This window comes from Canis aureus, chromosome 34, assembly GCF_053574225.1.
Source record: "Canis aureus isolate CA01 chromosome 34, VMU_Caureus_v.1.0, whole genome shotgun sequence".
Classification (NCBI taxonomy): Eukaryota; Metazoa; Chordata; class Mammalia; order Carnivora; family Canidae; genus Canis; species Canis aureus.
The window spans coordinates 18,375,928-18,393,842 of record NC_135644.1 but is presented as its reverse complement, the minus strand read 5'-3'; the positions used below and the strand labels follow the sequence as shown (position 1 = coordinate 18,393,842).

Here is a 17,915-nt window from a genome sequence, read left to right as displayed (position 1 = left end):
AGAACATTATGTAAATCATAGAAACTGCTGAACTAAATATGAAACTAAAGAGATTTTTAGCAGGAACTTCTTAAAAATACTTAACCGAGTTTTCTTAGCTTTCATGAAAAATCTATACCTGCTTCTAGAGCACTGATAGATAACAAAATTGATATTAGACAGAAGAAAAATTAGTTTATTCAACAGACCAAATGTACCTCAAAATCTATGTGACAAATGTTTCTTGTACTCCAACTCACTGCCTTATTATTGTTAAAAAGATTCCAAAGGCAACGGATCTAATTTACTTAGTTTATAATTGTTAAAGTAAAAATGGTGAAAAGATAAATATACTGTTTAGGTGTGGGTGGGTTTTTTTTTTTTTTTGTCTTTTTTTGTTGTTGTTGTTAATTGTTAAAGGCAGTACGCTAAAAATTAATGACAAATGAAAGCAGTCCAATAAAAGTAACGAAAGTAGGTTAATCTCCTTAAGTCCACATAAATTATGGCAGCCTCTATTCTTTCCCCAATAGTACAAACATGATTGGAATTCTTAAAAAGAGCTTAAGTAGAATATAGTCATTCCTTTTTCTATTTAAAAAAGATTTAGGCAAGACCAAAGTTAGCTTTATCAATGAAAAAAAAAATCTTTGTGCTGCAATACAAAGCAGATGAATAAGTCCTCCAAGGACAAAAAAAATATATGCAGATATTAGTAATGTCCCCAAGTAGTCAGGTACACACCCAGCAAAAGTTAGACAAAAATTATTCATTATCCCAAATAAATCACAACAACGCATTACTTTGCAAGGATAGGTTGCCCTCTTTAAACAAAGTAATGTATTTTGAATCTCAATCTGATATGATCTATGGTACTGATATATTTTGTGTAAAGACAGGAGGATAGTGCTGATTATTCTTTGACATTATAATGTAAACTGTAGGTCATATAAGCATGCAGAAATTGAATTATGGTGAGATCACTGCCAAAACTGTACCCATTCTCTTCTTATATAACTCTGTTCATAGTGAACCAAAACTAGCCTTCATTCTGTTTTTTACACCTTTATTTCTGAGTTGATCAAGGTAAATGGAAACAAAGATAATATGATTTGTTTTACACAAAATATGAATAAAAATAGAAAATCAGATATAATTTTATTTCTTTAAATATTTAATTTAAAGAGAGAGAGATGAGAGAGGGACAGCAGAGGGAGGAGCAAAGGGGGAGAGAGAGAATCCTGAGCAGACTCCCCACTGAGCAGGGAGCCTGCTATGGGGCTCAATCCCAGGATCCTGAGATCATGACCTGAGCTGAAACCAAGTTGGACACTTAACCGACTGAGCCACCCAGGCACCCCAGATACAATTTTAAATTAAATTCAAACAACTTTTTAGAAATCCTCTAATTCTTTTCCATTTTTCAAACCTTGGATCATACTTAAGTTAATAATGAATTTCCCTTCTTCCAACTGTTAAAAAAACAACTCTTTTCCTTACAGGAGAAAGGGCATATTGAATATGACTCAGACTTTTTTTTTTTTAAGATTTTATTTATTTATTCATGAGAGACCTACACAGAGAGAGAGTTAGAGACACAGGCAGAGGGAGAAGCAGGCTCCATGCAGGGAGCCCGACGTGGGACTTGATCCCGGGTCCCCAGGATCAGGCCCTGGGCTGAAGGCGGTGCTAAACCACTGAGCCCCCTGGGCTGCCCTGACTCAGACTTTATTTATTAGGAACAAGTTAAATCCACTGAAACAAATCAGTCCAAAGCAATTACAAAATGGTCGTTTCCCCAGTCCTGTGTTTGGTAGAACACTAGTCAACTTTTTCACTTCCAAGAGAATCCTGCTGATTTTGTATTTGTTTAGTGGTGGTCCAGTCACCCTAGGATGATTTCAGTAAGAAAGAGAACTGTTTAGGTCAGAAGTTGCCCAGATTGCCTCAATGCTTTTCAACTCATGAGCCCAAAAAGCACCTGTACCTGTTCCTACTATATGTAATAGTGCCCTGCTACTCCAAGGGTTTCTAAACCAGCAGCATACTTCTTTCTTGGAATGCTTATTAGAGATACAAAAATTTGAGGCCCCACCTCAGACCTATTGAGTCAGAATCAATATTATAACAAAATCTCTGGGTGATTCATATGCAGGTTAATGTTTGAGAAGTGCTGCTCTAGGCTACTTATTTGGTGCCTGAGCATTCTTTCTGGTATTTAGCCTCATGTTCATCGGTTTTCTTTCTTTTCTTTTTTTTATAAAGATTTTATTTATTTATTCATGAGACACACAGAGAGCAGCAGAGACACAGGCAGAGGGAGAAGCAGGCTCCCCACAAGGATCCCGATACCACACTTGATCCTGGGTCTCCAGGATCATGCCCCGAGCCGAAGGGAAGGCCGACACTCAACCACTGAGCCACCCAGGCGTCCCTCATCAGTTTTCTTTTAAGTATTGAAACTAGGTAGCATGCCTTTTTAATTTAAATTATGCTGAACATCAGATGCTGACTTCCTATTGCATTTTAGAGATGCCAACTGGTGTTAAACTAACCGATCTGGGTTTTGTGGTTGCTTTATTGTCCTTATGCTTTTGGTTGTCTTTGGGGGATAAGTATGTTTCAACTCACATGTCCGTCATTTCTAACATACCATTAAATCTGCTCTTAGATTTTTCTTACTCCCCGTTACATCTAATTCTGTAAAATTAAATTATTTTCCTTCTCAAACCTTTCGAAAGAGGAGGCAGAGAGATTGAGACTATGACATGATCTCATTCAAACAAGGTTGCCAACTGAATGGTAACAGTGGATATTCATATAAAATCATTGAAATGATTACTTTTCAGTCTTGGCACATGCAAATCAGTCATTAAAATAACCCCAAATAAAAGCATTAGTTATGCTTTGTTTGGGTAAAATTCTGAAATTATTTTAAAACAGAATTATTTGTTCTTGCCAAATGGTAGCATTTTTTTTATACTTAATAAGTTATTCTTATTTTTTAGAGAGACTTCATGCATGTGCTTTTTTACTAAAGAGTAAATTCCAAGGCCTTGATTTTCACACAGGGTACTCATTTTGCATTCTTACCTGCACTCCTCCCTTTAAGGTAGAAAAAAAGCTGTATTGCCCTTTCCGATTTGACACTGATTAGATGATCAAGAGGATAGACTTCTTAGCTTTTCTGACTTATTTTGATTAAAGATGCTGCTGCTTACTCAACCCTTTTCTTTCATTCCATTCTCCTCCTAATCTCTAAATACTAATTTATTTTATAGCAACCAAGTTACATATAAGCAATTATCAAATGAAAATTAAAAACACTTTTTAGGTAGCTCAAATATGTAAAAGTGTCGATGGCCTTTTCCCTGTTAGAATATAAAATACCTCTTTCTTAGAGGCACTTTACAGTGTCTCACAAAGGATTTAAACCATCTACAGATAGTGAAGTAGACAAAGTTTTGAAGTAACTCAGGTGTTTTTAGCATAATCTAGATGTTTCCGTTTGGATGTTTGGAAAAGCCTGAACTAATCAGAAATCGCCTCAATTCTCTACTTCCTTTCTATCCCTGTGGACAGATATTTCTACAATTGCTGCAATAGTCCTACAGAACATTTATTGAGGACCTATGAGGTTTTTACATGTGATGATGATATCATCCTCCATGACTGTCTCCCAGCTTACCATACTTCTAGTTGTGGCTCCATAAGACATAATTATGTAGCTTGTTATTCCTAATTAACCTATGCTTTGAATTTCCATAGTGGTTAATCTCTCAAATATGACCTATTACCCCAAAAGACAAATCATCTACTGGAAATGGAATTGGGTTTAGAGGTCACAACATGAGGCTTTTGTTCCTGAATCTGTTTGCTGACTGACTGATGTCCCCGAAGGAGCTACTTGAGCTCCATTACTTAATGGCAATATTAGCAAAATGACACTGAACTTAGAGGGATATTTTGGGGAAAAAAAAAAAAAACATTAAATTTTTCATTTTAAATTATAAGTTCTTGGGCAGCCCAGGTGGCTCAGCGATTTAGCGCCATCTTCAGCCCAGGGCCTGATCCTAGAGACCCAGGATCGAGTCCCATGTCAGGCTTCTTACATGGAGCCTGCTTCTCTCTCTGCCTGTGTCTCTGCCTCTCTCTCTCTCTCTCTCTTCTGTCTCTCATTAATAAATAAATAAAATCTTTTAAAAATTATAAGTTCTTCTGAACTAATGTTTAAACCCAAACTGTTAACTGTTTTATACTGCTTTTATTGAAACTCTTTACATTTGCCTCTATACCCCTTTAAAATGTGAGACAAATGTATTTCACTGATAATCCTGTATAAATGATGTGAGATAATTTTTCTACCTACTCTGATAAAAGAAAAAGGGAAGGATCTGCCCTTTCATAATTTATCTCTATTCTTTTTGCGTTTTCAACAATTTAACTAAGTTGTATTCAATTTTCTAAGATAAGTTTCAAGATTTAAAATAAGCCTTAAGAAGTAATTCTGCTGTGAGGTATCCTACGAACCATATAACTGTGATGGGGAACCCAGATGGTGGTTTTGCTGTACGCTTGTTCTGTTAAAATGTGGGCAAGTCAGGGTCTATCTTTTCCACCTGAATATCTCCATATTTGGAAGAAGGAAAAAGCACTGGCATAGTTTCTTCCTTATGGACAAAACTATATATAGTGATTTAGAAGCCTTTACTTGTTTTTATGCCATAAGATGAGATATAAATTCAGCAGAATGCTTTTTACAAAGGAATAGAAGAGTATTTTAAATGAATCTAGTAATCACTGGTCTACTTGTATAAACGTACTTTATTCTTAAAGATGTGACCAGGATGTTGATGGAAAATCAACTCTGCAAAGTGGAATTCTGCTTTTTGTATCTTGTTTTTTAAAATGCATGGATTATATAGGGTAGGCAAAGTCTTTTTAGTCCTGTACTATTCTAGAGATCTATATATGATTTGATACTAAGGCTTTTTGTTTTCTAAGATGAAAGGAAAGAAAGGTAGGTTCTGAGACTGACAGTGACATTCTTCACATGTATGCTGTTGTAATTTTCACACCATACATTTAGAAAAATATTCCAGAGTAAAACATTTTGAAAGGGGAGCTTCAAGTTCTCAGTGTGTGCAGGAGTGCCTGGATTGTTCAGTCAGTTAAGCCTCTGCCTTTGGCTCAGATCATGATCTCAGGATCCTGGGATCAAGCCCTGTGTGGGTTTCCCTGCTCATGGGGAAGTGGGCTTCCTCCTCTGCCTCTTACCTTGCTGGTGCACTCTCTCTATTTCTCAAATAAGTAAATAAACTCTTTTTAAAAAAATAAAGTTCTTGTGAAAATGTACTTTCTCACTGGAAATAGTCTCATAGAAGTCTTGTAGAAAATGTACTTTCTGGGATCCCTGGGTGGTACAGTGGTTTGGCGCCTGCCTTTGGCTCAGGGCGCGATCCTGGAGACCCGGGATCGAATCCCACGTCGGGCTCCCGGTGCATGGAGCCTGCTTCTCCCTCTGCCTGTGTCTCTGCCTCTCTCTCTCTCTCTCTCTCTCTCTGTGTGTGACTATCGTAAGTAAATAAAAATTAAAAAAAAAAAAAAAGAAAATGTACTTTCTCACTGGAAATAGTCTTAATGTTTCCTAATTAAACATTAAGAGATTAGAGAGACTAGGAAGTGATTGATTTATTAGTCATTATTCAGTTCAGACATTTTAGAGGGAAAATATATACTAATTATGCTCTCAGCTTGGTCAATAACAGAGAGTTTTTATTTATGGGAATTATCCTCCAGAACTCAGATGCTGGTTTTCGTAAATAAACAACATGGTCGAAGAAGTCTACTTAGTATTTACTTAGAAAAGCAGTGAATTTAATGTTTATTTTAAATCAAGCAAGAAATAAATTTATTTTGAACAAGGGCGACATAGATGCTTTTAGTCAGCTGAGATCATATCAATAAACTTTTTGAAGTTCTTTAGAAGTATTAATGCTTTGATGGATGGGATTATAATAAAGTAGTTTTAACATGAATGGTATGACATGATTATGCACCACATATCAAAATCACTGGGACACTGAGATTGGGAGTTGGTGAAAGTCAAAAGGGAAAAGATATATTTAAAAAATAAAGATTATTAGAAAAGCAAATTGATCATTCAGTTTATGGTTTTAAGGGTCTGATAATGGAACATTGAGCTGTATATGACTTTAACTTTCTCTAATTAGAAGGCTATTTCATTTACTATATAGAATAGTATGTAGAAATTAAGCTCATTATGATTCATAAGGACAAAACAGGGCATAAAGGAGTATGGAGGAAGGTGTTGGGATGGAAGTCATGGGAGCCTTGGCACACCTATGACTTTGAACATGGTGGTTGACCTCTTTCTTCTTTCTTTGTACCTATCATAAATGCATTTGGCTACAAACAACAGAGAAGCAGATACATACAGGCTATAAACAAGTATGAGTGTATTTTTCTTATATAGCAGGAAGTCCTGAAATAGGTAGCTGCAGTGGCTCAAACGTATTAATAGTGCTCCAGGCTCAATCTAACTCTCCTAGTCTTGTAGGTTTATATAGCCTTATGGTCCACCTGCTAGGCATTATGTCACATTCAAGGCAGACAAACCAGCAACAGGAGAAAAGCTATATGCATTCTCTCATCAGGAAGGCAAAAAATTTCCCAGAATACCAGCACCCCCCGCAGAAATCTTTTTAGGGCCCAATAGTCAGAACTGGGTCACATGGAGACTCATGTTAAAGGGAGAGCAGAACACAAAATTGTCATGATTGACTTTGACCAAATTTGATCCAGTACCTGGCCCAGATAAGTACATTGGCTACCCTTAAAAATAACAAGAGAAGGACAATGGATTTTGAATGGCCAATGTCAATCTGAAGGATCCAGCTGACCCAAGAGGGGAAGGAGATTTTAGATGAGGGGTATCCAGAGTTATTCAAATTCAAAGTTAAGGGTACAGGCCACAGACTGCCAAATTGACAGAAGACATCTGACACCAACTGCAGTGAGTTTGGCAAACAGCAAGTCTGAGGGCACAGCCCTCCACAAGACTGCCCTTATCTCAGACACCAGTCGTAAATTCAGAGATCTTCAGGGCCCCCCTCCCTTTACCCAGACCAGCTGGCTACAAGTTTGGAATCCCTGTGGACTCCCCTGGGTTCAATAATTCACTCGAATGACTTATAGAGCTCAAAAAATTGCTACAGTTAAAATTAGTTTTATTATTGTAGTAAAAGGATAGAAGTTAAAACCACCAAAAGGAAGAGACATAGCAAAGCCAGGGCAGGGTTGAAACAAAGCTCCTTCTTCTTTCTTGAAACACAAAACACTTATCTTCTCTTGAGGAGTAATGGATGGCCTTCTTCCAGCCATGATGAACGACTCAACATTGAGACTCAGTAACTCAAGGAGTATTGCCAACCAGGGAAGCTTAGTGCAGCCTTTGGTATCTGGAGTTTCTGTTGGGACTCAATCACAGACTGCCCACATGGCTGACCTCTAGTTTCTACCCCCTCCTGGAAATTAGGGATAATAACTTTAGTTTCTAGTTCCTCCAGAGGTCAAAACTGATACGGTGGTTTCTTTTCTTTTTTTTTTTTTTTTTTCAAGATTGATTTATTTATGATAGACACAGAGAGAGAGAGAGGCAGAGACACAGGAGGAGGGAGAAGCAGGCTCCATGCCCGGAGCCCGATGCGGAACTCGATCCCAGGACCCCAGGATCGCGCCCCGGGCCAAAGGCAGGTGCCAAACTGCTGAGCCACCCAGGGATTCCCCGATATGGTGGTTTCTAAGCCTCATCGCATATCATGTTGCTAGACTGGTGACCAAAGTCCCCAGGCAAACAAAGACACTCCTATTAGGCAGGATATTCCAGGGCCCTAGAGATCACCTTCTAGAAGCAAAGAGCAATGGCCAGACCTCTCTGGGTTAAAGTTTATCCTTCACTACTCATAGGAAATAGAAAAAGAAATTCTGATTCAGCTCTCATATAATTCTGGCATCCAGATGTGTCAGCCATGTATAGTGATAGATTCTTGCTTAATATAGAATATTCCTCTCCATAACACTGCTATAATTTTTTTGACCTTAAATTTTCTTGCCACCCATATTTTCTCCTATGGTACCATTTAACATCTTCTCAAAACACTAACCTGGAGGAGCATGATGCATTCTTAGCATCAAATGTCCTTTCACCATTGTTTCTGCATTGAGCCAAACCTCTTCAAGGTCAAGATGTATCCTCATTCTTCATGTTCCATTTCCCCTTCCCTCACTCCCACGCCCCCATGGTCCCTAGCTGCTCTCCAGCATTCAGCATCACATCCTGGATTCTGCTGTTCAGCCTCCATAAGCTGGACACATAGGCTACTGGAAATAATCCTTCACTTGCTCAGAAAGCAGGGCTCTTAGCTATACTGGCTCGATCCCACCACTGCTGCACATCCCTGGTCTCAGTGCCATATAGAGTTGCTCTACCTTGGATGCCATCCTGCTTTTCCTGGAACCTTCCACTTGGAGAGCAGCCATGTGTTTCATCGGATTATTTGGGGTCCTTTTTTTCTTTGGTTTTATCTTTTTTTTAATTTTTTTTTTATTTATTTATGATAGTCACAGAGAGAGAGAGAGAGAGAGAGGCAGAGACACAGGCAGAGGGAGAAGCAGGCTCCATGCACCGGGAGCCCGATGTGGGATTCGATCCCGGGTCTCCAGGATCGCGCCCTGGGCCAAAGGCAGGCGCCAAACCGCTGCGCCACCCAGGGATCCCTGGGTCCTTTTTTTCTACATAGGCAGCCTAACTTGTATATCTGTACATTAACATCTTTGTCAAATCACTGAGTAGGAAGGTGAGAGATCTTTGGGTCTTTACATTATTTTGTTGGGATATCTACAAAAATGATGCTGTTAGTAAAACTGAGACCTAAAGATGTTAGATGATTGGCTGAAAGTCCCAGTGGTAGTGAGTGACCACATCTGACAGGAATTAAGTTCTCTAACTTCTTTCCCCACTTTCCTCCAGCTGTCTGCCAAAAAGAATCAGATCCAGCAGACTTTGCTGCATGAAATTTTGTGCTTGCTGAGGCTCATGAAGCATCAAATCAGCAACCTCTAAATGAGGATTTCCATTGGCTCTCTGTACCAGAACCAAAATCACTGCAGAAGGAAACCCCTTCTTTCATGACTCTGGGACTATAAACTTTTTTCTAGTTCAGCAACCTAATCTAATCTTTTAAGTGTTAAACTCTTGAACATTTCCTCATTTGTAAAGTCACCAGTTCCAGCTCCATCAGTCTGATTTTACCCATGATAGATCTAGAGAGTTTCAGATCAGTTACAAGACCTCACTTTCATTTTTCAGCTGAGAAAGGAAGTGGAGAGAGAGGCACCACCCTTACCTAGTTAGTGAAAGTGCTGGAAAGGGAATATAGTTCTACTCTCTTTCTGCCCACTCTTTTCTAGGAGTGTTAGTTTTCTGACTAGAGGAGGAAAATGAAAAGAGAAACCAAGCCTACTAGAGGTTCATTGTCCCTGCTACTCCCCACTCTACCATCTATGCCCTTTCTTTTTTCTCTAATAAATGCTTAGAATCCAGTTTCCAGAGTCTTATGTCTCAATATGGCCATAAGAATAAGTTCTGAAAATGAGAAGTGAAAGGAAATATAGTTCATATCTAGAATGTCTTCTTTTTTTCTTCTTTCTCAAAGATTTTATTTATTTATTTGAGAGAAAGAGCGAAAGGACAAGCAAGAGGAGTTGCAGAGAGAGAAAGAAGCAGGCTCCCCACTGAGCAGGGAGCCCCTTGTGGGCCGGGATCATGACCTGAACCGAAAGCAGATGCTTAACTGACTGAACCACCCAGGTGCCCAGAATATCTTTTTTTTTTTTTTTTTTTTTGCCCAGAATGTCTTCTTAAAAGAGGTGAAGTGAGCCCTTCTCCACCCTCCCCTCCTTCCTGCTGCCTGAAATGCAGTACCATGCAAGGGGATGCATCAAGATAGAAAGAACTTGAAGTCTGACTCTGAGATGATGCTATGCTAGCCTGGGATTGTCTTTCCAGATGTGTGGGGAAGGGATGAGGGAAGTGGGGGAGAGAGAGAAAGGGAGATTTTTTTTTGTCTTAAATCAGAAATTAAATCACTCTAATTTTGGTTTTCTGTCATATGCAGCAAAACCTATCCAACTAAATTCCTAGAATTAAGGTAAATCTCAAAGGACTTAACTTGAATGGATGCTTTTTTTTGTCTTTTGCTTCTTAACTAATATTTAATATTTAATAACTATAAACTATAAGTATTAAACTATACTATTAAACTATTTAATAACTAATATTCTCCTGTTCAGGAATATATTTCACCAAGTTCAAGGCCTACCTCTCATTTTCTATTATTCATCACCTAAAAAACACATTCCCTTTTAATAACATATGATTGTGTATTAATATTTATTGCTTCATCAGTATATCTTGACTCCCCAAACAGTTGTAATCTTCTTGAGACTAAGGTCCAACCACTTCTTAGAATCACTTATAGTTTCCAACTCAGTACTGAAAATGTACAAGCCTCTCAGTAAATACTTAGAGAGCTATGTTAAATGAATTATTGATGTTTGTTATCAATGTAGTTATTTATAATAGTTAAAACCAGCAGTGTGTGTGTGTGTGTGTGTGTGTAGCTCACCAAGTTGTGAGGGAGGTATTAGTATCCTATTTTCCAAAACAAGAAACAGAATCAAAGGAGTTCATAACCAGCATAATAACCTTCCTAGAATGCTCATCTTAAAAGAGATTGAACTAGAACCAACCACGGCCTTCAGAACATAGACTCTCCACTGCATGTTGCTGCCTTGAATTAACAAATCACTTTATGCTCTTCTCTTAAATGGTGTCCATACCAGTTTTCCTGCTGCCCAAAATGCAGTACCATACTTAAGTGGTGTCCCTGCCAGTTAGCAGCTAGCCACTAAAATCACTAATAGATAATTCCTTCAAATTAGCAAATAATTACCCTTTCCCTTGCTATGTTGTACTCTCAACTATATCCCTGGGATGGTGGCAAAAGTGACTTAACTATACATAACAAGCATACTTCACTCCCCTAGTGTGGGGTTGTCACTGAAAGGCAGAAACCAGCTTCTCTCCTTGCCCGTGATGCCATTTTGTCACTGGGGTTCTGTTTCTCAGTACCATGTGGTCTGTGGGACCAAATGTTTTCCTGGACCTTGTAGTTGACCTAAGCATCAAACAGCAAGTATTTTACACAGTCAGATAATATGAATCTGTATGATGTAAAAAGCTTAGGAAATTTGCCTCCTTCTCTTAACCTGATTTTAGCCTCAAAAATATTGTTAAAAGCCCATAATTTCATTTTCCCTTTTAGTGTTTATGTTAAGTTTTTCTAAAACAGAAGTAATTCCAAGGAAAAAGTACTTCAAAAATACTCTATGCTCTTATTCTTCACTCTGGTGAACAACTGTGCTAGACCTACCTTGCAATTTGATATATTCACCATAATATTTTTTTTAAGGTTTCAGGTCTTAATTTTCTACTCTAGTCTTTGATGATCAATAGTAATATTTCCTTCCATTTTCTACTTTGCTTTGAGCCTACTAATCCTACCACCAACTTGAAATTAATTTTAACAGGTGGTTCTAATCTCAAAAGTAAACATCCTTGTCATCTCTTTGCATTACTATCCACTAAGGGAGTGGGAGAAAACAAAAGGAATATGCAAGTTCATCTCAGATAATGAGGTAATTTTGTATGATGCATACATTTTCAAAAAAATGATTAATGACATTTATTATCATTTAAATGAGAGCCTGAGTACTTGGAGGGAAATTTATAGAGTTTAAAGCGTACATACTGGATTTTGTGATCTAAAATGCAGGAGGTCTCTGGAAACTTACTCTTCTTTCAAGAATACCCTGTAGTAGTATGACTAAGAATAACCAAATTCCCTGTGTCCTTTTTCAATCATGGAGAAGGTATGTCAAACCAAAAAGGCTGAGTTAGTTTTACAATATCAGCATGAAAGGGTGGGAATTACTGATGTTCTCACATGTTTGGGTAAGCTGAAGTTACTTTTCATTATCCTAAAGGCTTGAAGTCTTTGAAAGTAGAGTGAGAAGGCATGGTATCATTGAATTTCCTATACCACGTAAAGGATAGCTGCCTGTAGTGATGGTCTGATTCTTCAGTAGAGCCTGACAAATGGAAAGTGGTACATTTTATAGTGGAATTCAGTGGCCTACCATGAAAAACAACTGCCGAATCTCGGTGACTTAACCCCCCAAAATGTATTCACTTCCGTTACAGTCTGGTGAGGGTTGGCATGAGTGGTCCATACTGCAGTTATTTAGGGACCAAGTTTCTTTGGTGTAATGACCATACTATCTCCCAAAACCCACAGAACTACTGAAATCGTCTTTACTTGACAAACAATGGAGAACATGATCGATTGTATGAGAAGTGTTGTAGGCTAGGCCCACATGCAGCTTCTTTGTTTTCATCCACCTGCCCATTTGCCAGATCTTAGTCATAAAGCATACCTGGCCTTAAGCAAGGCTGGGAAATGTGGTCTATGTGTGTGCCCAGGAGGAAAAGGAGAGTTTTAGTGATCAGCTACCTAGAATAATTATAAATGGTAAAGGAGTCAGGATACAGAAAAAGGTGAAAATAGATAAGCCAAAAAATAATGTCGTTTGATTGAGTTAGAAGGAGATGAGATAGAAGGCATTGGTGGAGATGTTGCCTTTAAACAAGAAGTAGAGGAACACATTCTCAGACTTAGAAGACAAAGTGATAAGAGGCATTCAGTGGAGGGCTCTACAACCACAACATTTCATTTTAATCTCCAAGGGAATTCATGAGACAGACAGCAGGTCCAAGAGCAAGACCACTACACAGAGTTGTGTAGTTTGTGTATTGTATCCCATAAAAGCAGGGAGAGATGAAGAGCCATTGGTTGACTCTCTAAGCAGTGTGCTCTGGGGACACCTGCACACTCCTGGAAGAGGATACATTTTTCTTGGCACAAAGCCATCTTGTGCCTGAGGGGCTACAGATCACCCATATGAGGTATCTTTTTCTAATTTAACCATCCAGAGGAAGAAATTTTTCCTAAATTTACTCAAAGCACCATATGAGCTAACAGTGGCCCTACTAAGATCAGGGGTGACTTGGACAGATATATGAGTTACATATCATGACTTGGATATATGAGAAGTAATTCTGTGCCTCCCCTATGTGCAGGTTTGAGGATACACTGGAAGGGACACTGGAGAGGGGTTCTCAACTCCCTAAGCTGTGTCCTTATATTAAAACTTTACTATTTTATTTGAAAGTGCTTCTTTTCCCAGTATTTTAAATAGACTATGGAACATTTCTATCATGTCCTAGGGTTTTAAAACTTGTAGTAAAAAGGCTCTTTTTTCTTCTTAGAACTTTGTCTTTATTGCTAGTTACTGCTAAGTTTGTAGCTACATGGATTTTGCTTGTAGTAGAAAGTTCTTAGTGCTGGAAGCAAAAAGAACTAGATCTGACTTTACCCCTAGCTAATTGGATGACCTTGGAAGTCTTTCACATCTTTGACCCTGCATTATCTCAGTTGTAAAATGCTCGTTTCATGTGTACTGGTGACTCCTCGAATACATGATTACCAATTTCCTTTTTAGTTCTGACATTTCCAGATTCTATGGTACATAGCAAGCACAACCGTTTAGGCAAAGATATTTTCATATAAACATTAAGAAACCCAGAAATGTACAACCTTACATTTATCAGTTTTAATGAAATTAAATAAAACTACTTATTTAGAATATAAAAGTAAAATATCTTTTTAAAACTTGTAAACTACTCAGTAGGACTACTATAAAGCAGATAAACAGTAAAATAAATGTACAACATGAAATTTAATGTGTATGCATATATATATACATATATATATTAGAACAGTATTTGTCACACAATATACACAATTTAAGTGTATGTTGTTATTACTATTATTAATACTCTTTCATCCATGGGACCAATATTATTTATTTTTTTAAAGATTTTATTTATTTATTCGTAGAGACAGACAGAGAGAGAGAGAGGCAGAGACACAGGCAGAGGAAGAAGCAGACTCCATGCAGGGATCCTGACACGGGACTCGATCCTGGGTCTCCAGGATCACACCCCAGGCTGCAAGCACGCTAAATCGCTGCGCCATGGGGGCTGCCCTCTGGAACCAATATTATAAATAGTCCAACTGTAAAATAAAATTCTTCTATATTAAAGTTACATTTTAGTAAAGTTTGGAATGTGTTTCCAGGTCCCCTTATTCTAGTTGGCTTTGGTCTTCTATAAGGACACTAATGAGCCCTTCCTGAAATAATTTTTTTAGGAGAAAGCCAGTTAAAATGACAAAGAGTATTAAAATGGCCTGGATTTCCAGGCAAGATAGTTTCTTTTTTAGTTATATGGTATATCACATTTTGCTGTTTTTAAAATGTGCTTTAAGTCCTTGAATTTCTCCACTGGTCACCTTTATCTAGATTCCTTATTATTTAAAAGCAGTCTTAATCAGGGCTTCAGTACTTGAATGTGTTGTTAAACATCTTCAGGATTGTATTATTTTATCCCTCATTATGTGACCAAAATATATCATCAAATATTTATTGTATCATCATTATTAAGATATTTAATCCTTATACAGAAAAGAATTCTTAAGCTACTCTAGTCGATATTTTTTAAGGCTTCAAGGACAACCAAATCCAAAACAAAACTTAAATCTTAGCATAAAATCTTTTTGTCTCAAAAGAGCAAATGAGGGCAGTATTTGCATTTGGAAGTAGAATGGTGGTAGGCTGAAACACGAATGAATAATAATAATGTCTGTCTGACATAACCAAATTGATCATGATGTAATGAAACTCAGGATAATAAAATGTTAGAGTTAGAAACAAACTAAAATTGCAAAAATAAGAAGATGCTCTTTCACCCTAGGAAACTGAGACCCAAAAAGTATGAATGACTACCCAAAGACAGCATAGCCATTTAGTGGCAGAACTTGGATTTAGGGAACCCTTGACTACTGGTCATTTTTGCTTTTATTTCTGTACCTCCAAGAAAACATGTAGAGTCCTATGTTTACATTCCTCTCTTGGCTCTGCTAACACTGGGCCCTGGGAACAATTAAGAATCCTCTGGGCTTTCCATCCTCATCTATAAAATGATAAGGACTTCCATCTTTCTTGGCCCTAAATTGCTCTAATTCCATGGCAGATCTTTTCCTCAGGCCCAATTTAAACTTATAATTTTGGAACTATAACTATGGATATGAAGTTCTTAATCATCAAGGCATTTTTTCTGAACACTTAAGCTGATGTAATTTTCTGAAATTCAGAAAACAAATTTTGCAATCACTTTTCCTAGTGATTGAAAAGAAGGTAAAAGGACAGATATGAGAGGCATAATTATATGGTACATTTAGTCAACAACTGTGCAGGAAAAATGTCAAAAAATAAGGGCATCCATGAGGCAAAAGCTGTACCATGACTCACCAGAGTACAGATTTTCTTCTGTGGGATCTATGTCACTGGCCTACATTCTAGTTCTGGCCCTTCTACCTGCAAATATATGACTTTGAGCAAGTGATGTCTCTGAATCTCAGTGTTCTCCGGTTTGAAATGGGAGTAAGAGTAGTACTTACATTGTGCTGGTTAAGGGAATACATGACGCTAATGTATATAGACATTTAGTATCATTCCTAATATGTAGTAAATACTTAAGAAATATCCTTTCTAAATAGTTATTTCCTACTTGGTACAAGTTGTTAAATAATTGGAACATGCCACCCTGTTCATAATAAACCTGTAAGAGTGATTGAGAAGAAAGACAATATCCTTAAACAGAGAAGCACCTGGCCTGGTGTCAGCTCACTGAAGGCGTGCTCAGGACATAGTGGCTGGATGAACCAAGGGTTAAATGATTAGATAACAGATCAAGATAACACTAAGAATTGTAAAACCAGTACTTTCAGGAACCAATATAATGCAAATAATATTCCTATGGTCTGCCCCCTTGACATACATACCTTTAGTTTTGTCCTTTTCTCTCCCCTTAGATTATAAGGCTGATGTGAAGAAAATGAGTGTATGAAATGAGAATATGTAATATTTTAGAAAGTTAGATTTCACACTTGATTCTCATTGCTAATCCATGAAGCTCACAGCAAATCTTTCATAGAAGACATTTTATTTATTTGCTTGATGATTACTTTAGATCTATCCTCTATTTTCTCCTCATCAAAATGTAAAACTATACTGAGAATCAAATTTTCTTTTGACTTACTTGAAAGGTATTTTGTACCTTTAATACCCTGAGCTAATTTCTTGTGTTCTTTAATAATACTTCTTTACGTGTCCTGTCATTTGGTCACCACACAAAATATGCAACTCATCATATAACTTTTATTAAATAATTACACGCATGGTATAGGGCAAGGAAACATAGGGTAAGAAGCATAGGCCTATCTTCTGAATCTTCTACCTTAAAATAGGTGACATGATAATAACATAACATGCTGAGTGATTATTTGTATGACAGGCTTATCTTTCAACTAACTGAACTATGCCATGACAGTACATGAAAGACATGTGTAGGCTTCAGTTTTCAAATTCACATTTTATATCCAATCTATCTGGGAAATCTTCAGGAAGCATTAGGAAGTGTAGAAGGCATAAGAACAAGAAAGCTATTGAGTGCAGCGCACTTACATTTTGTGCCATGGCACTGTGCTTTGGGAACTTTACACACATGATCTTACATAAATTTCACTGCAGTGTCATGGAATGAGTGTTCTTACCTTTCTAATTTCAGAACTAACATCCCCCCAGGTCACACAGTGAGTCATAAGGCATGAAAGAACTGCAAAGTCCCCGTTGTTTCCACTATGTGTTTCTAGGATAAAGTAAAATCCAATCTTTTATGGGCATTTGTTTTTTCTTACCAGTGTATAGCTCAACTACTTGTCACTGAATTACCACATCTGGAGCTATTTCATCTTTTTGCTTACATTTTACTTTTATACACTGTTATAAAAAAGCTGCATTTCAGTAAGAAACACAGGCTTTTATTCAGACATAAAAATAGGCTAATAGCAATGACAGGGATGACTATGAAAGGGGAAGAAGCAAGAGCTATTGCCAAATCTATATTAGGAGTTACAGTGTTCATCAGAAAAGAACTTGAGCATGTCATATTGTGAAATAGCATATGATAGAAGATACAATGTGGTGCTATGACTGATTCCATTTACCATATGCTGTGTTGATATATCCTATTTCCTTGGGAAATGTACAAAGGATGAAAGGAGAAAGGAATCCTTCGAAAGTGTATTGAATAATCATCTGAGTCTGAATGGATTTTGATTATACCACCATGCACAATGACTCCGTGACGATAATGAAATACCAGACTCTTTGAATGCATGTTGAGCCATTCTCTAGCTATTGACATCAGTCAAATATGAACTAATTCAACAGGATGGAATCGCCAAGGATTATTCCATGGTTCCCAGGGACAGTGTGGAAGGGACCAAGGCCAAATACCAATTATTTGTAAATCACCATTTTTCATAACATAATATAATACAGCTTTTACATTTTCATTGGTAATCTGAGGGAAAAGTAATGAAAAGAAAAATCTCTCTATGTGGAAGCGCTCAATAACATAATCTAGAATATATTTTAAATAATAATTATGGAAGACTCACCTACTCAGAGGTTAGATAAAAAGAATATGGTTTAATCACAATGCTTAGAATTTAGCACAAATGAGGCAGTGGAATAGAAGAAGCTAACCATTCTTATAAGAACTGAATAAAGCACTTAAAGTTCTTTAATGTGAAAAAGCTCTACTTCTA

At 37.4% G+C, this 17,915-nt stretch overlaps 1 protein-coding gene and 1 long non-coding RNA gene across 3 annotated transcripts in view; one reads left to right on the top strand and one right to left on the bottom strand.

The window, feature by feature from the left end:
• The window catches only part of LOC144304969 (uncharacterized), a 45,003-nt gene extending 28,049 nt beyond the window's left edge, over window positions 1–16,954 (bottom strand). For both annotated transcript variants that reach the window (XR_013371976.1, XR_013371975.1), the window contains exon 1: window positions 16,857–16,954. This is a non-coding gene — a long non-coding RNA (uncharacterized LOC144304969). The remainder of the gene's footprint in view (window positions 1–16,856) is intronic.
• Window positions 1–17,915, top strand: part of B3GALT1 (beta-1,3-galactosyltransferase 1) — a 503,452-nt gene that overhangs the window by 212,200 nt on the left and 273,337 nt on the right. The gene's annotated exons all lie outside the window — the stretch shown is intronic.